This window comes from Caretta caretta, chromosome 12 (genome assembly GCF_965140235.1).
Source record: "Caretta caretta isolate rCarCar2 chromosome 12, rCarCar1.hap1, whole genome shotgun sequence".
Classification (NCBI taxonomy): Eukaryota; Metazoa; Chordata; order Testudines; family Cheloniidae; genus Caretta; species Caretta caretta.
The window spans coordinates 21,616,376-21,636,038 of NC_134217.1; the positions used below are offsets into that span (position 1 = coordinate 21,616,376).

The 19,663-nt window shown below is 39.1% G+C and overlaps 1 protein-coding gene across 14 annotated transcripts in view; it reads left to right on the forward strand.

The window, feature by feature from the left end:
* Positions 1 to 19,663, forward strand: part of ZNF536 (zinc finger protein 536) — a 406,360-nt gene that overhangs the window by 62,616 nt on the left and 324,081 nt on the right. For 5 of the 14 annotated variants that reach the window (XM_075118389.1, XM_075118391.1, XM_075118394.1 and 2 more), the window contains one exon: positions 599 to 659. The exons of 8 other annotated variants lie outside the window; for them this stretch is intronic. The gene's annotated coding sequence lies outside the window, so the exon portion shown is untranslated. Of the gene's footprint in view, positions 1 to 598; positions 660 to 1,379; positions 1,534 to 19,663 lie in introns of all 14 variants that reach the window. One more of the 14 variants, XM_075118395.1, reaches the window with a different exon arrangement.

Sequence of the window (19,663 nt, forward strand, 5' to 3'; positions counted from 1 at the left end):
AAAGCATTTTCAAATCTTCGTCAGTTGTTTCTCTGAAAATATTCTTGTTCCTTCCATTAAACATCCCAGCATTTGTTCCAGCAGGAGGCTCTATGAAAAGTCCATGGGGCAGTCTGTGGGACAAATGCACCATTAAGGCAGCTTTCTGCCAGTCTTCCTTTGAAAAGAAGCCTCAACAGCTCCAGCCAGTGAAGGCTTATTCTTCCTGAACAGGGGAATCCTGGGATCATGTAGAGCTACACTAGGGGCTCCCGTGCCACTCTCCTCATGGCATAGGGGATTATGTCTGGTAGACCGAGGGGTGGGTAGCTAGGACTTTTCTGCACTCTAGCAATCCTATTGGTAGTTGGTGCAGTGTACAGCAGCCTTTAGGCTGTTCTAATCTGCACCAGGGGACCAGCCCATCACTGCACTGGCTAAGGATCAAGGGCTGCAAAAGTAACCTAAAGCCACTTTTGCCCATTCTCTGTTCTTGCACTGAGTGCAGCTTGACTGGACCACACAATCTAGCCCTATCACTTTACTTAGAACTGTTGTCTACACAGAAATAGAGATGGACCAAGAGTGAAACCTTGAATTGAGCCCCTTTGTATTTCAGTGGAGTTAAGGTTTTGGATTCAAATCCTGGATACAAGCTTGACCTGCCATCGTAGTTCAAGGTAAGATCCATGTCGAGAAGAATTTTTTTTCTCTGTATCACATTCTGATGTAACTGAAATCATTGTGAAATATTTGCATAATGAATCTGGAGCCAAATCCATAGTCCTAACTTACCTCAGATCCCAGTTCCAAAGCCTAAGGCATAAACCAGATCCTGCTTTAAGTCTAAATACTGATTCTTCAACAGGCAAATTTTGGTAGGCTAAACAAAAAGAGGTGATCTCAAAATGTGAAACGTACTGTGGCCTACTCCTTGAAAGAAAAAACAAAAAATACTTTTTGTCTTTCTAAGACTATATTTATCTAATTTTATCAGTGTTTATCTCACAGGAGTCCAGTAGGTCAATACTTAGACTGGGAGTTTGAGCTCTTGGGTTTTACTCCCAGAACTGCCACTAAATCACTGTGTGACTTTGAGCATGCAACATACATTTCCCCCCATCTATAAGATGGAGATAATACCACTTATCAGCCTCATAAGTGTCCTGCAATTTAATTGATGTTTGTGAAGTGCTTTGAGATCTGTAGATGACAATGTGAAAGTGGTTTGCTTTAGAAGTGTAAAATTAATCGTTTTTACTTTTTCAAGCCTCAAAGTAAGGCTTGATTTGACTTTTGAGCCCTTGTTCCAACTGATTCTTTGGTTCATCTGTTTCTAGTAATTTGCATAAAAGTATTGTAGGTATTGCTCTTCTGATAATCTGAACCTTTTTTTGTAGATCATGAATTACCATTGGAACCCCTCTCTCTAAAGAAGTGTACAATTTCAGAAAGGGATGGAATTGGGCAGAAAATGCCGCTTTATTGCTCTGTACACAAATTCTCGTTAGAGTGGAACATTTTCATGAATTTACTGTTCACCGAAATTTAATGGTTTGTTTTTTGTTTTATCAATTATGCAAATATCTTGCTGGTAAATTAGACATGACTGTTCTACTGAAACAATGGTTATTCATTAATCATTTATATTTACCATAGTTACCTCATCCAGTCATGGTAAGATCATCTACCAATGACTAACCCACATATTTCCTGTATATAGGAAATTCCTGTGTATTTCATATACCCATCTATCATCTGACAATGCAAATATTCTGTGCAAGTGTGCGTACAAGTATAGTATACTTTTTCCAATATCAGTGCATAAGAAGGTAAAAAGGGAGGATAGGTGAAGGTACGTAGCCTTTGGGTGCTATAACGAAGCAGAGTGGGGAAAGTGGTCTTTTCTTTCCCCCAGGGCTTTCATAGAGAGGAGCAGAAGCACATACAGCATTGCAGGCTACATCTTCACTCTGTCCTTGTTCCCCATCTTATCTTGGAAACATTCAGCCATACCCATCTTCAATCACATCAAAACCACCTCTTCATTTTTAGCTACCTAATGCACCCTCACATCTTCCTGCATCTTAGCTACTTTACACATTAAGTTGGGGTTAACTGCCTAGCACTCACTTTCTTTTGATAGATCATGGAAACAGCAAACATGCTCTTATCTGCATCAGCTAGGCTCAAGGTAAGGTACCTCAGAAATAACATGCATTCTGATTTTTTTCCTTTTTAGCTTTCTTAGCCACTTACTGTACGCTGCTGGTGATCTCATATATCCACCACTCATATTAATTTTAACCACTCTTTTAGATAAGCAGATAATCTGAACAAGCTTAATACTGTATGATAGAACAAAGGGAAATGTTGCACACCTGCATGCGTACAGCCTTACCTAAGAATAGCAGAGTGAAGCTAAGCTAGTCAACTATTGTTAAAAAATACTATACTCTAGAGATTTTTAAATTACCTCCTTGAAGATAGCATGTGATGCCTACCGCTGGGGTAGTTTTATGCCCTCCTCATCTTCCCCTTCATCTCCCCCTCCTGTTGCTAAAGGAGATCCATTTTGGCCTTGGCCTTGTATTTTAAGTAGAGGTCTGAGCTAACTTTTGTTGAAGACAATGCATCTTTCTGTTGACTCCTGTGATGGTTGGAGCCTGCCCTACAGCTCAAGTTCCCCTAGAAGCTACTACAACTTGCTGTTCCTTTAAAAATATTTTAGAATAAAAACATTCCTCCAGTTTTTAACCCAGATTTCTAATATTGTACTGTTTCCACAATACACTTTCTATTTCTTCCCATATAAAAGCTTATTTTTTTGGCAAAAATAAAAATACAGAATTAGGAGAAACGGCATTCTCTCTATTCTGCCTAAGTTTACTGTTTTTCTGATATGAAATTCTGCTAAGAGATTGCCGCACAATCCTGACTCAGAACTAGAGCTGGTAAGAAAAACAAATTCAAAACTGCGAATTTGACATCTGTCCACCTATAGACTACTTGCTGGGGATTTGGTGGTGGTTTTCTTTGGGGGTAGCCAACAATCCACAGGTGTAGTGCTGAATCAATAATCATCACCCTTTCCTTTTCTCTCTTCCCCAAACTCTTGTATATGACATTTTTAAAAAAACTGAATATACTTGTGCAAAAATAGAGCACATATAATTTCTCTCTTAACAGTGATCTCAAACCCTGGTCTCAATCAACAGTATCCTCTCTGCAAAACACTGCAGGAGTCCCTGCCCCCGCCCATGCATAACTGAAAAGTACATAGCTGACCAAGTATGCCAAAGCTGTGGAAAGGAAGAAAATGGCAAGGCTTGAATATATCCCAACAAAACTAAACACATATTACAGCCCTGCTTTATATTTGAGAATGCAAGATTTTACTTTTTCAATAACTACTGTATTTTGATAATAGGCATCAAGTGGTTGCTATGTGATACACAACAGTGTTTTTCATGAACTTTTGGCTGCTGAATAAGCCCAGCAAATATGGGTTGTTACCCTTTTAGTTTTCTGGGTCAATTCATTTTGCACAAAGGAAAGAATGATAATTTGAGTTGTAGGCAGAGAATGTTTTCTACACACTGGGAAAAATGAAAGCTGTTTTTATTTGATATTTTTTTTAAATTGTAATTCCGTATATAGTTACCGATAATTATCTTATTACTAAAAGCAACTGAGAAGCTTGTTTCAGAGTCCAGCCCTCGAAATATTTTCAAATTGTAGCTGTGGACTCTAGAGAAAAGTGGCGCTTCTTAAATGTAATAAATAAATAAAATTATTTTTGTGACTTAGTTGCCATCAAAGGAGGCTGATCAGTGCCCTCCCTTATATCAATCAGGCTGGTGGGAGCCAGTTACAGGGCCAGATATTTGGGTCCTATGGTCTGTTACCTTTCCACTGTAAATGTTCAGCCCCTTTGCCTTACTCTTAGTTGAAGAGATGGCAAACGTTATCTGTTATTTTTGTGGCTTCTCTTTGGTGTGCAGCAGCTTATATGAATTCACACAGCAAGTCAAGGAGTTCCTCTTTAGCAATATAGGCTAATACAGTGAGGCTTTGGAAAGTGGGCAGATGAGCAAGAGAAGCCATCAGTGTAACATGTGTACAATTGTACTGTGTTGACTCTGGCAGCTTCAAGGTGTGTATGCTGTCATTTCTGTCCTCTCTTGTGCCTTTGAATGTGATTGGCCATCAGGAGTTCAGCAGTAAGAGAGACTACCTGTGATAGATGTCTTAAAAACACAAACAAGTCCTGTTTTCTTTTTCTGGTTTTTCACTACCCAAGAGAGGTTTCCCATACCCTCATCTACCACCACTAAAGGAACAGCTCATAAGCAGTCTCTGGAAAGTCTCCATTTGATGCCTTCTTTCTCCCAGTCTCAGCTGAATTTCACTGAATTGTTTGCTGCAATGGCCAGTTGATGTAAATTGGTATAGTCCATTAAACTCAATGGACCGACACAATTTTACAACAGCTGAGGATTTGGCCTCAAATTCCTTATTTTCAGTTTAGAAGATATTTTTTTCTCAAACTTTTCCTCTTTTCCCACTTATGCAACAGTCCCTTTCAGCAGGAACAGTTTGAGTGTCTCTAGTTTGCTCAGTGCATTTCCTCCCGAAGTAAACAAGTGAACTAAATTAATGATGGATCTTGGGTTGTAAAGTAACAACAGTCTAGGATGGAGATCCTCTTTTTTTCCTCTCTTCTTTCAATCAGAGCAGCTTCTCCTCTTCAATCAATCTCAAAGGTACCTAACAGTTCCTTTTGGTTAGATTCATAGTTACCACAGTTTGGAGATTTGGCCTTGGTCCTTTTTCTTTCTGATACCAGACTCTATCTAAGTAAGAACTTGAAATCATGATGATACTGGCTGCTTCTTCAGAGAGAGGGAAAGTGTTTCTCCTGGAGGTTAATTTGTCTGTTTTTCTCTTTTCAAGGAGCTCTCTAAAGAGCTCAGTATTTGTGGTTGGGGTAATCTTTACTCTCAAAGTTATATCAGATGCAAAGCCTCTAGGCTGCAGTAAAGATTAGGGGTATTTTTTCTAGTTCAGTGGCCACCTCTTTGCCTGAAAAAGGGGACAAAGGTTTGTATCTATGGAGGACTTGAGAAGCTTTTCTTAATATTCACTTGGTTATATGAATTAATGACTGTGGGTCTGACTCTTGACCCTTAATGTAGTCACTGACCTTTGCTTTTCCGGTTTAGAGAATTATGTTGATATACCTTGCAAGAACACTTATATTGGCTCTTTCTTTTATTTTTGCTTCATCTCACTGCTGAGAGGGTGTTACTTTTTTTCTTGCTGATAACCAAGGCATATCTCTGTGACTTAGTCGCCCCCATGTCCCATGCAGCTTTAGATGGGCATTTTGGGGCATAATACAGTGCATGTAGTAGAAGAAACATTGTCCTCCATACGTCTTAGTTTTGCTGGTTCTTAGAGATTTCCAGTAAGTAAATGGTGTTCTAGCCCTTTAAGAATAATGGTTTCCAGAAGACCCCATTTCAGGTGTTGGAATGAATAAAGGCCCAGAAAATGACCTGGTAGCAGAAGGGAAGAAGTGGGCCTGGATAATTAGGAGTTGTATGGGAGGGAATCCCCCACAGGGTTCGTTCCTTTTAAGGGCCTGCGAAGAGGAGCCCTGGACCATACGGTGGGGCAGGGCTCCCCTCTCTTTCATCTAATTGGGATGAGTTCTCTGGAGGAGGGTGGTATGGAGACCACATGTTCTTTCAGAACAGGAGAGACTCTGAAGGAGAAGACAGCCAGGGCTGGAGGGCTAAGTTCCAGCCAGAAAGGACTGGGACCAATGGCTTTGGGTGGAGCAGACTGACCGAGGAAGAGCTCAGGGTGTGGCAGAAGAACCAGAGCTCAGTATGAACTGGTGAATTATGATTATGGACTTTATGTTGGGGACTCATAGAGGAGTGTTTGGACTATTTTGTGATTAAGGACTCTGAGGACTGCGTGAACTTTATTTGATATTAAATAAGCCCGGGTAAGGGCGCTGTGCGTCACAACAGTGACTGTGTGGAGTGCTTAAGGGGCCAGCAAGAGGGCAAGGTGCCTACAAAAGGACCCCTGGCCATGAGGGGTAGTGACCACCCTGCTACACATGGAAAGAGAAGTACATTAGGACATAGGGGGATTAAAATGATGGTTCATGATAGGCTGCAGCCTGCCTGCTTGACTTACTTACTCATCATTCTGCACGGGTGTAACTGAGTCACAGTGAAATAATTATCAGGTAATAAATTCGTTTTTTGTTAATTAATTTATTTCTAATTATGCAGTTACGCTGTTCTGTAATGCCAATTTAAAAAAGACTTTAAGATCATTAAAAAATGGTGGTTAGCACTGTACAAATAGCATGACATGGACCCTGCCCTGAGGAGCTTACTATTCTAAGGTCCTGATCCTCCAGTCAGAGAGCCCCTGGAATTCCCTGGGGCTTGGATGCACAGGTCTGTGAACTGGGTTCAGTGGGCTGGATTGGGGCTTCATTTAAGACAAGATGCAGCAAGTGAGTGTGACAAGCAATAGGTGTGAGAGGGGAGGGAGGACGGACAACGGTAACTGCAATAAATTCTTGTAGTTAGGCTAACAATTGGCCAGAACCAAAGATCATTGAAGTCAATGGAAGCCATTGGCTTTAGTGGGCTGTGGATCACATCAAACGTAGGATTGCCATTTTGGATCATACCAGTGGGCCATCTAGTACAGTATCTAGTCATCGAAAGCGGTCAGGAGAAGATGATTCAGAGGAAGGTACACAAAACCCTAGAGTAAGCAGTTATGGGATAATCTGTGCCCAAGGAAAATTTCCTTTCAACCCACAGTAGTTAGAGGCTGGTTACACACCCAGCGTGCATAGCTAGATGGCTCCAAATCAAGTAAAAGAGCTGGGGAGGATTTCATTTTCTTTTGCTTTGAAAAAAAAATAAAGGTCAGCTTTATTTAACCAATAGAAGACTCAAGGATTTGATGCCCGGATGAAAACTGATAATCAGTGGAATAGTACTTTGGCTTAATCACTTCTCATCAGAAACTTGTTTGTCCTATAGACCACCTTCCTTTTTTTAAGCTTAGATGTCTCTGTTATAAAACTTCTCATGATTCTACAATGGCAACATTTATTGTGGCTTTTTTTTAATACAGGGGCATCTTGTAGGGCAAGAGAGAAACCTTTTTCCTTGTACACAGTACATACATGATTTATCAAACATATTGTATTATTCTGTCTTTACAGTAAAGTATACTATGGATTGGAATGATTATCTGCGCAGGATTAGAAACTCTGATAGTCCATCTTATATTTGAGAAGAGGGTTACTGTACAGATAATGTACTTTTAGTGAAGTATTTCAGTTTTAAGGACAGCAAAAACAACCAATCTTAGATGTAATAGGAAAAGGATTTGGTAATGAACAATACCATTCAATTGACCTCTTTTAAAGTAACCCAAAGATAGCATCAGCATTATACCATTTTATATTTATTGAACAATAATTTTTTTCAGTCATCTGGAATGATCATTTGATTAAAACAATTATCCACTGTAAATGCTGAATACCTGGAAGTTCACGAATTTTATCACGTTTGATTGGCAGCATTAAATGCCAACAGCTCATTTAAATAAGGAACATCTGTACATTATTATTTTGGGATTTTTCATCTGTTGATTTAGAAATTTGAGGCTTTTATGAGCCTTTGCATGCAGATTTGTGTGTTACCTACATACGTGATTTGTCAATAACAAAGAAATAGTCATAAAAATACTGTCGGGTGGTTTTGTGATTAAGGCAACAAATACATTGTATATGCAAAGGGATGTAATGTGCATTGCATTTGATTTTAGGTGTGGCAGTAGCAGCCTGATTCATAACAGTGGGAATAACGTGACAGTTCAAAAGCACAGTGAGAAGATTATGATTTTCATACATAGCAATGTATATTCTTAAAATAACAATGTAATTTTTTGTACATTCCTTACTGTATCTCAGGATAATCCAATTTAGAACAATTTATTCTGAAGAGGTATGGTAAAAATAGAAGTTATATCATTATTGAGAATGGGATAATACATTATTTTTTATGAGTGAGTTATGAAGATGTACAACTCGGTTGGGATGTAGGATAAACATAATATTCCTTAATTAATCCATTATGCTATGGTACATATGTGCCATTTTTATACTTTAAAAATGAAAAATGTTTTAAAAAAGGAAATTGCTGCTTTTTTATACTAAAAAGCTTTTTTTCCCTAAAATCATAAAAAATGTATAATCGAATTCACCAAATAGTATTAATGAATTAAGCATGTAAATTCACCACAGAGTTTTAAAATAGAGGGCCATCATCTTCTGGCAGTCAGATATGAACAATTTCTTTAGCCCAAATATGTTAGCACTTATGGATACAATTCATCCCGGTGTGGGGGTTAGCAAAAGGCCCTCCCTGCTGCTTAAGCCCTAAGTAAGGGCCGCATGGGAATCAATGGTTGAGCAGCAATGTAGGAATTCCTGGAGAGCCCCTACATGTCACAGAAAAGGTTGCCATTCTGGCACCCCAAAATGCAACACTGGGGGCAGGTGAGACATGTCTGGAACAGCTTATTCACATTGGGTGGGCTGATAGATACCACTGTGTTATTTAGCTAGGGAGCCATGCAACAGCTCTGTGCCACATTTATATGGAACAGAGGGCTTGGTGCTGGACCCCCACATCAATGGTAGGGTGGCAGGGCTGCAGATTCACTTTCAATGAAATCATTGGCTCCAGGACCCTGTGCAATTTGTTCCACTTTGGCTCTGGATATGGGTAAATAACACATTCAAAAATCCCGTGCACTCTATCTGCATAAAACCAGAGCTCTCAGGCTTTATGCATACAGGAGTGGGTGTCATCCTTGTAATAATAATATTTTGCATTTACTGTGGAGGATCTGCAAGATCTTTCATTTATTAATTAATTAAGCCACACAACACTCCTCTTAGCTAGGTAGATATTATGATTCCCATTTTTCAGAAAAGGTTATGTGGGAAGTTTGGGCAGAACTGGGAACAGAACCCAGATGTCCTGCCTCCTGCTCCTATGACTTATCCACAAGACAAGTCTCCCCACAAAATATCTGTAAGTGGGGAAACCCCTTTTTTAAATGTAAGCACCTTAACATGATATTCAAATCCCACATTTAGATGCTGAAAAAACCATTTAGGTCCTTTTGAAGTTTATAGGAGTCTCCCAATATCAGGCCCATAAAAGTGATATATTTTATATGCCCACAGGCAATTGGATATTTGAGGCATCTGTTTGAAAATTGGGTTCTGAATGTATTATGATGATATGATTTTATAATTTAGGGTATCACTCATTAAAGTTTGTAAATTTGATAGCCACTAACAGGATCCAGTGTTTGCTATAATACATTAAAATAAGAATACACCTACGACAATACAAAGACAAATGTCATTAGTAAAAAGAGAATCAAATTAGAGACCTTTATTTTGTATTAAAGGCATTAAATGCAATATAAATCTGCAAAATACAAAGAAATTTACTTTTCTGCTGCCTCAGCATCAGGAGACTAGCATTCCTTTTCTCCATGTGTCTGTGTCACCAGGTTATTTCTTCTTTTGTTTAGTCATATAACAGAATGTGTTGAGGCATATTATCCTCAACTTGTGTAGCAGTCTACAAATACTGATTGCAGTTTGAGCTTGTTATGGAAAAGTATTGCCCTGTGGATTGAGAAAATGACCAACAGTGGACCATAATCTTTGAAGCTGAGAGTAAAATTGCCAACTAGAGGTCATTTTTCAAACCAAGGGGCAATAGTTTGCTACTATAAACTGAATATTGCAGTCAGTATATGTTTTATTAAACCATTTAAGAAACTGGGGAGCCGTTTCATTTAAACTTCCTGCTTGATGTGGCTCAGAGAACAGGCCCAGGGCAGCTCGCAAAAGAGGCCTGCTGTAGTCTGTATAATAAATATACTGTATCCTCACTAATGTATAATAATAATTATGAACGCTCTGGGCATTAATGGCTAAGAGCTATATGCTGCTATCATTCTACATCTGCAACACCCATTCAAGTAAATGGGAATTTTCTATAGAAATCAATGTGAGGCACTGTTTCATAATGCTATGATAACCCCAGGCCAAACTATCTGTGAAAAGTCCTGGATCATTATTCCTATTGTAGGATAAAAACTTAGAGTGAAAATACCTTCCTCACTCCCCCATCCCCTTTTATTGTTCTCTGTCTCTGTTGAAGTACACACAACATTGTGCTTTGTTGGCCACTTTCTTAGTTGATAAGAGAATCTCCCTTCTGAAAATCCCATTTATCTGACAATTCCATACATAGAGAGCCAGACTGAAGCCTTTATCCTCCCTCTTTCAGTCCATCTTGCATACCTGTAGCGAAGCCAGACACATTGTGACGTTAGAGCACTGATGCAGCCCACAGCTGAGTCTCTATCTCTCTATTTTAAAAGGTTTGGCATTGCTGCCCATTAGCATCATATCTAAGTGCCATCCACCTTCAACAGATGGGCGGAAGCAAAATCCCTCATGGACTTTCTGAAATCTCTGGTTCTTCTCACTGTGGGTTCTAAAAAGTGCCATGAGGAATGCTAGCCTTTCCAAAAGGGATGGGACGGAGAGGAAGGAGGATGATAGTGCCATGGCTCTATTCTTCCCTGTGCACCAGTCAACAGATCTGAGATCAGTGCAGTCTTGTAGTCTCACCCAGGGTGACATAGCTGTTACTCCCCAAGACCCTATGGGTGAAATTATAGCTGGATTAGATAGAATTCCTTCTGGGACACTTCCATAGTCCCCTCATCTGGCTTTGACTTCTACCCACGATCCAACCCATATATTTTCTGTTTTATTAAACCTTCAGGCACAGCTCATAGATTGGGTGAGTTTCATTGGCTGAAGCAGGACATATGTCCAAACAGATACTGTTACATTTTTGGCCTAATTTTTAAATGCATTACACAAAAAATGTGTACAATTACCTGCATAGTTTGTGAGGCGAATTATCACAATTGTGCATGCAAATTGTGCTTGCAAATAACAATACTTAGCTTTAACTATCTTGTTACTTTATTTACACATGCAATTGCAGCTATAGGATGTGCAAATTAGATGCAAAATTGTTTTTTGTACTTTGTGCTTTTAAAATCAAATCCTATATGTGTATGTGTACATATGTGTGTATATATATCCATATACATATACACGTGTGTGTAGATATATAAAAAATAAACGCAAAGTCATAATTTTCTCACAAACATAATTTTTGAGGTCTGTATAAAATAAGGGTGATGGATTAGAATAATAAAAATCAGAGCAGCAAAAGACCTATTATGCATCTATTCCATCTTGTTGATGGAATTGTTCCCTAGAAGATATTTGCTTGTGCTTTTTCCAGTCTAGGTTTAAATGTCCCAAGGTTTGAGGTTCCAACTACTTAACTTCCATAGTCTACAGAAAACATTTTCAGGAACGTTCTCTTGAAATCCTTTAAGTCCCCGATTTGTCTTATTACTCTTAGTGATAGCCCATTGAACCACCCTGAACAATTCCTTTTTTCTTATACATCATTATTATAAAACCCTTTGTCACTGATCAGGATTTTTGTCTCTCTTAAGCTAGTTGACATTGTTTTTTCTAAAGCGCTGTTAAACTTCGAAGGAATGGGCAAAATGAACATGAGACAAAGAATTTATGGTGGTATATTTTTATATATAATGTATTATTATTTTATGTATTTCTATGCCAGTGTCACTTTGGAGCCCCAGCCCTGTTGTGCAAGGTACTGTACAAATGTAACTAATCTCATTTTTGCCAATGTTTAAATATACATATATAGTATAGATATATAGGATCACTAGTTCTACAAAAAGTAATATTTATAATAAAACATGTTAAACAATAGCTATTAATATTAGGGATGACAGCAAAAATTCATATTGCCAGATAGCTTTAAAAATGTGTGTTTAATAAACAGAGACATGTGAAATACTGGGATATAGTGGGATAATACTCAGTGCGCAGCGACGTGGCAACAAGGTAAAGAGACTGAGGATGAAAATTATCAAATTCTGCTCGCAGTCATTGGAGTTACGTGTACATGCATGTCTCAGCCCAGCTGTGCACTTCTCTACACATTCTGCTCCTCTTTTCCTCTCTCTCCTCCAACCTTCCCATGCAAAAAGAGCGAGAGAGAGAGAGGGATTGGGCCAGGTCTGTATGCAACACACTTGGTAACTTCTGGAGGCTTTTGGTTTTTGCTTGTATTACAGCAGTGCCCAGCACTCCAACCAAGATTTGAGCTAAGTGCTATATATGTAGTGAGAGACAGTACTTGCCCCGAAGAGCTTATTATCTAAATAGACAAGACAGACAAAAGGTTGGAGGGGAAAGAGACACAGACATGTGAAGATCAATCAGCACGTGTCCAAGTTCACAGAGCTGGAGTGGAACTCAACTCTCATTAGTCACAGTTCTACGGCCGTATCCACTGGACCTCTTTAGTTCCTTCATTTCCTCCTACTCTAGTTTAACTGGGGGAATGTCCACTGTCTCTCACTGCTGACATCTCCATTTCAGAGCTGTCAGCTGAGATCCCTGCCTTCGTTTGTGGAGTCAAAGATGCACTGCGCATGAGCAGTACCTCCCAGATGTCATCACCTGGGTTCTTGAGCAGAGTAGACTCCACCTCCTAGACCTGGTGCAGGCTTGGTAACTGCCTATAGCCCCTCAGAATACAATTCTCTCTCTTCACTAGAGAGAACAGGGGCAGACCCCCACCTCTGAAAGGTTTATATTTCTCATTTGCTACAAAATATTTTTACATAACTGTATGTAAATAATAATTGTATTTTATTCCTAAAGAGAATGGGCACGGAGAAGTCTGTACCTTTTTTCACATATCACTGGTGAAAATACAATACATGAATTAGAGACAGGACAAAGCTTAAAAGGCCTTAAAGTTTCAAAGTGTTCAATTTTTTTAGCTCTTGGTTTTTGTGACATGATTCACTTATCTAGAATGAGCTCTGATGAGATACAAGTTTTATACAGGAGCAGTTCTGGTTGCCTGAAAAAGAATAGGCAGAGATATTCAAAAGGGGTCTCAGATTTTGGGTGCTTCTGTTTCTGGGTGTCCAGTTTGACACAAATACGATTATATACTGTGCAGAATTTGAAACAAACCCTGGCTCAGAATGGGGAAAGGCACACATCTTCTGAAAAAGGTGTAAGCTGTGAAAGCTGAATGAATATAAATGTGAATTCTTGTACTATGTGCCCAGAGGTTAGAGAGATGGGTTTGGCCTAAAGTGCGAAAAAAAAAAAAAAGAATGAAGGTTCACTTGAATTTTTAAATGAACTCACTAGAGCTTATGCTCACACTCTTTGATGATTTAATGATGATTTGATGATTTGATGATTGATGATTTAACTGGGAATTGGTCCTGCTTCGAGCAGGGGGTTGGACTAGATGACCTTCTGGGGTCCCTTCCAACCCTTATATTCTATGATTCTATGATTCTATGATTCTTTCTTTTCTGCAAACATTGACGCCATTGAGACTTAGTGACATGAATTTTTGCAGTGAGCAAATTTCAAAGTTATAAGTGTATGTATTTAGGGGTTTTAAATGCACATACCCAAGAATCTGTGCCAAACTCCGTGGCACAACAACAGCTTCAATGGCTACAAAATTATATTGTCAGATATTTTAATTTAGCAAACTGAGATTATCTGAGGCTCAGAAGAGAAACAACAGGATTGATGGTATGTCATTATCATTCACTCTTAAGTAAATCACTTCTTTAGTCATAATTATAAGAGGAATCATCCCAAGTTTTTTGCTCTTTTCCTCAGCGAGTTTCTACATATTTCACCTGAGCTACAACAGGGTTTTGAGGCAGCTCTAGTATGTAGTTGTAACATAGATTTAAAATTAGAGAAACCTAATGAATGTGAATGATATATATTTATTCTGTAAGTGAAGAAATATCCAGTCAAGTAACACTTGGTCCAAGTTGTTCCAACTAGACCATTATTTATTCCATAAAGATGGAGCATCACTCTTTCTTTGCTGGTGCCTTCTGTATTTTGGAATATCCTTCCACCCTCTCTTTCAGATACAGCAGGTTGGAAATTTATTTTTATTTTCCACAGAAAATGTTGACTTCTCATTGAAAAACTGAAAACTGGAAGGCCAAAGACTTTTGAAAACCAAATAATTTTGGGTCTTTGTTTTTTCAGTTATGAAATTGAAAATTTTATAAGAAAGCAGACACTTTCCACAAAAATTTATTTAATTGCAAACTCTATTTTCCACTGAATTTCTTTGGACCATCCATACTTTCACGTGTCATTATGAAGGGATAGGGATAACTTCATGAACCTGCATAGCCAAACCCACTCTGAAAGCCTATGGACTTCCCTTGGTCATTCAGATGAAATCTGGCTTTGGTAGTTTATTTTGGCATATACTGAAGGCATCACCTAGTGGGAAAAAATGGAGTTTAGGAAAACTTCAGTAAAAAAAGGTGGTTCTGGATGATTCTGAAGATTGGTAATGGAATGTGACCCATTTCATAGTTAACCTAATTCAGGTGTGACCAAAAGGCATTGCTATATGGCAGCTGTTTGACCAATGTGAAATAAGAAATGTGTTGCCTAAATCCAGCATCCACATCACTTAAAACACCACCTTTGATACCAGATAGCATACATGGTCATAGTCTCAACTGAGAGGCCAAGGACTCCCTGGTCTTCAATACTGAATAAGCCTCTTACCCTAGAGGTGATAGATCACTGTCAAGAGAGCATGGAGAAGTGTGCTATTCTCTTTCCCATACTGATCTATACCAGGGATGGGCAAACTATGGCCCGGGGGCCACATTCAGCCCATCAGACATTTTAATCAGACCCTCAAGCTCCCGCTGGGGAGCGGGATCAGGGCCTTGCCCTCCCCCGGCACTCCAGCCAGGGAGTGAGGCCAGGGGTTTGCCCTGCTCCACGCGTGCCGAGGCTCCACACGGCTCCCAGAAGCAGCAGCATGTCCCCCCTCCGGCTTCTACATGTAGGGGCAGCCAGGGAGCTCCGCATGCTGCCCCCACCCCAAGCACGACCCCCGCAGCTCCCATTGGCCGGGAACCGTGGCCAATGGGAACTACTGGGGCTGCGCCTGCGGACGGGGCAGCATGCAGAGCTGTCTGGCTGCGCCTCCAGGTAGGTGCCAGAAGGGGGACATGCCGCTGCTTCTGGGAGCTGCTTGAGGTAAGTGCCGCCCGGAGCCTGTATCCCTGAGTCCCTCCCGTGCCCCAACCCCCTGCCCCAGCCCTGATCCCCCTCCCGACCTCTAAACCCCTTGGTCCGAGCCTGGAGCCCCTCCCACACCTTGAACTCTTAATTTCTGGCCCCACCCCAGAGCCCACACCCCAAGCCAGAGCCCTCATCCTCACTCTCTGCTATACTCCAACCCCCAATTTCATGAGTATTCATGGCCCGCCATACAATTTCCAGATGTGGCCCTCGGGCCAAAAAGTTTGCCCACACCTGATCTGTTCTGTGCGTTAACGTAGTGCTGTTAATCTGGTTCTTTTGAAAAGCACTACATTCCTTTAACTAATTTGAAATAAATGTTTTAAATAATCAATTTTTTTCAGAAAGAATTCTTTCTAATATCTCTCTTCAGCCCCCCTGTCCTGGCCTGCTGCAGCACTCACCCAGTGCACCTTTCATCACTGCTAGCTGTGCCATCAGTCTCTAAACATAGGTTGGGTATTTGACTTTGTGCCTTTCTTGGTGTTTGGCAGCAGTTTGAATGACATCATTACAACAAATACCAGTTCTAAAAGCACGATTTCTATCACCTCTTGGGCAATGCTGATTGGTGAGTGTGCTGACCGTAGTTGTGGAAGTACCAGTTTCGAGTGGTATTTATTGTAGTCAGTCAAGATGGTAGACCAGTGTACCTGCCATACTTGTAAGTAAGTTGGTATCCTGCTACCAATCCATCCTTATCGCTTATAATCTACTCTTGATGCACATGGTCTCTCTTTTGTATATGCATGCCCTTGTGTTAGAATTGTATTGTGCCTAGTGACAGATCAATCAGATCCCAACGCTAGCCCACGGTGCCAGGCTATGATGGGTTATGGGCATCATGATTATATTATAGGCAGTTGATCCTAAGGACACAGGTCAGCACCATGGTGCACAAAGCCACTTCACCTAGAGGAAAAGAAAATTTAAAGAAAAGCATTTACACATATTTACTACCCTAAAGAAATTCCCCTAATAGGGTGTAGGTGATGATACATATATCTATATTTCTCTCACAGCTAAAGAGATCATAGTTATATGTGGGTTGTGACTATTATATTCCACATACTGGAAATGCCTTTTAGGTGACCAATGTCAACTTCTCGGAACAAAGGTTTCCTTAACCCCCTTGGGTGTGTTCTGGTTTTTGCTTGAATGGTTTGCCCGGTGCAATTCATGATGCCTCATTCCAAAGCTTGGGAGGCAGTGTGTCACTGACTTTAAGCAGAGGTTTATCAAATACAATCTCACATCAGTGGGGCCAGGATTTCAGTCTTAGTGGTGCCTTCCTTTGACTTGTTCGTTGTGTCTCCGATAGGTTAAATCCTACCTTCACATGCATACTCAGGGATGCTATTGATATTCAATGGAAACTACAAGCATGCATCAAAGGCCAGATGGCAAATATGTATATAATGTTAATGTAGCTATGTATTGTAAGTGACAGCTAGGAATAGTAATAGAATAATGTGTTAATTTATACAGTGTATTTATTATACAGTCAAGTCAAAGAAGTGGATGTTTCTGCTTGTCAGGGTTTTTTTTTTGTTTTTGTTTTGGGTGTTTCTGCCTTTGTTGACTGATACAAATATTTTGGAATCTAAACATATCTCCACTGTAGTGTCTTTGTTCTGGATTTCTTTCATCTTAACTTATCAACATAGTATATGAGCCATTTTACCCTACAGGACGATCATCATCCTAGTGTGTATTTGCTCATTAATGTCAGGTTAAGATCTAAAGAAATGTGAAAGTGGGAATAGATTTTTTTTTGGTTTGTACTAATTTTTTTTTACTAATAATAACTGAAATAGCAAATCTAAAGGACTGTAAATTTGAAATACAGTAAAAAACTGTATTCACATATTTTTATTTTGACAAGTATTGTACTTCCAGTCCTGGGGCTTTGTTTAAATATTACTGTACAAAGTTGACCCTAACTAAAACTTTAACCAAGTCTCTTTTTTATAAAGAAAAAATTGCTTTTATTTTTATATCAATAAATGAAATATTCTGGAAAATATAAAAATGAAATAACCTTTAAGATTGTTTCATTTATTTAATGGATTTTTTCCATCATCCATTACACAAGTTAAAATTTATGTACTTTAAAAAAGACAATCAGCAATGTCTCTTGTTTTTATACGTTCAGTATTGGTAATAAAGGATTTTGAAAAAACCCCCACAGAAATACAAAAGAGTGGTGTTTCAAATAGGGTGCTGACCTTACTTGTGGAAGTACCAGTTTTGAGTAGTATTTTGTAGTAAAGAGAAATACAAAAATACAGAAATACAAAAGAGGAAACCATAGGAAAAAGTGGTTTTGCAAATAGAGCTGGTTGAAAATTTTCCATTAAAACTGGTTTTGGGCAGAAAAATAGGTTTGTTTTTTGACTAAATGACTTTTTCCAGTAAGTTTCTTTGGAAGTTTTCAATGGGAAATTTTGCGTTTTTGTCAAAAACCAAAAACTCGTTGGTTTTCAGGTTTTCAACAAAACCCAGAATTTTCCTTTCATTTTCATTGAAATTTTGTGTGAGGAAAAACCATCCATTTTCTGACCATCTCTAGTCATAAACTTACAACAAACAATGTAAATTATGGTATTTATGCAACAGTAGGGCCAGAATCTGGTATGCTAACACGTGTAGAACAGTACCTACTGCATGAGTAGTACTACTGATATCGATGGGACTTTTAGGATAAAGTGTTATTAAGTATGAATAAGGGGATCAGAATTTGGCTCTTCGGCCCTAGTCCAGTAAAGCACTTAAGCAGGTATGTAACATTAAGCATTTGAATAGTCCTGTTGGCTTCAAGGATAAAACTCACATGCTTTGGTAGACCGAAATCATTGAGGGCTGCTGGGTGCTCTTCACTTTTAAAAATTAGCCCATTTATTTAGGAACCTAAATCAGAAATTAGGAGCCTAACTTTTCCTATTCTTATTCTTGAGAATCATTTCAAGATTCCCATTGGTGTCTGTGGAGGTGGTATTTTCCCCTAAATGGAGTTGGTTGAAAATTTCCAGTGGACCAGTTTTCCATTGGCAAATGCAGATTTGATGAAACTGAAATATTTCTTGGGAACATACCAATTTTGTTGACATTTTTAATGGGCAATTATCTAAATGTTTCAAGAAGGTTTCATTTGAATTATATTTATATTATACATGTTTAAGTGTTTCAAGTTTTAGATTATGATACAACATAATCAAAATGATAAACCTGAAACAAAACTTTAACCTTATCAAACTAAAACATTTCAACTGTATTGAAACAAAATATTTTGAAATGTTTGAATTTGCAAAAAGTTTTGTGATGTCAGCTTTTTGACCCAATTTGTTATTAAGCCAGATTTTGAAATCTTAGGCCTGCTCTACACTGTGTAGGGAGGGAGGGAGGGATCTATCTGACTTACACAACTTCATCTATGTGAATCACGTAGCTGAAGTTGATGTACTTAGATTTACTCACCGCAGTGTCTTCAGTGCGGTAAATTGACAGCTGACGCTCTCCTGTCAACTCCACATGCGCTTCTTGACCTGGTGAATACCGGAGTTGAGAGGAGAGCGCTTGGTGGTCGATTTATCACGTCTAGACTAGACGCGATAAATTGACCCCCCACTGGATCGATCGCTGCCTGTCGATCCAGCGGGTAATGTAGACAAGCACTTAGAATTTCCCACCAGATGTGTTTTGACCAGCTCTACCCTCAAAGCATAATAAGATTGTAGCAGTCTTTTCCTTTTTTTTTTTTTCCGTTAGTGTATTTAGAAAGTATTGTTCTTCCATTTTTTTCTCTTGTGAATCAGAATCATTTGTCGTGGCTTGTTCCTTTATACTCTTTAGAAGCAGTCATTTTTTAGTGATCTTCAGAATCTTGTTTATTTTTTTTTAATATTCCACTGCAGTAAGGCCCTGATTATATTTGCCAGTGTTTCAGAATTTGACTAGTACAGAACCCAATAGTTTTGTTATTGTGTTCTATATTTCAATACATTTGGCATAGTGGAGCATTTTTTCCCCAACGTCTTGAAGCTTTCAGCAAGTCTTTTTTTCCTTACTCTAAAATCAGCACAACTTGGCTTCTGTTTACTGAGGAGTTTTACACTGCTTTAACACTGACGTGTGCTCTCCTATCCCCGTTTAGTCTGTTTTCAATTACTTAGCATGCCAGTATTAAAGGATGCAGCTATCTGTACAATATCAAGTTCTTTTAAAAACTGCAAAATGCACTGCTCAGCTTATGAAGGCTAATATTTATGGCAGCTGTGCCAGTGGGCAGTCCCTTCATTTGTGGAT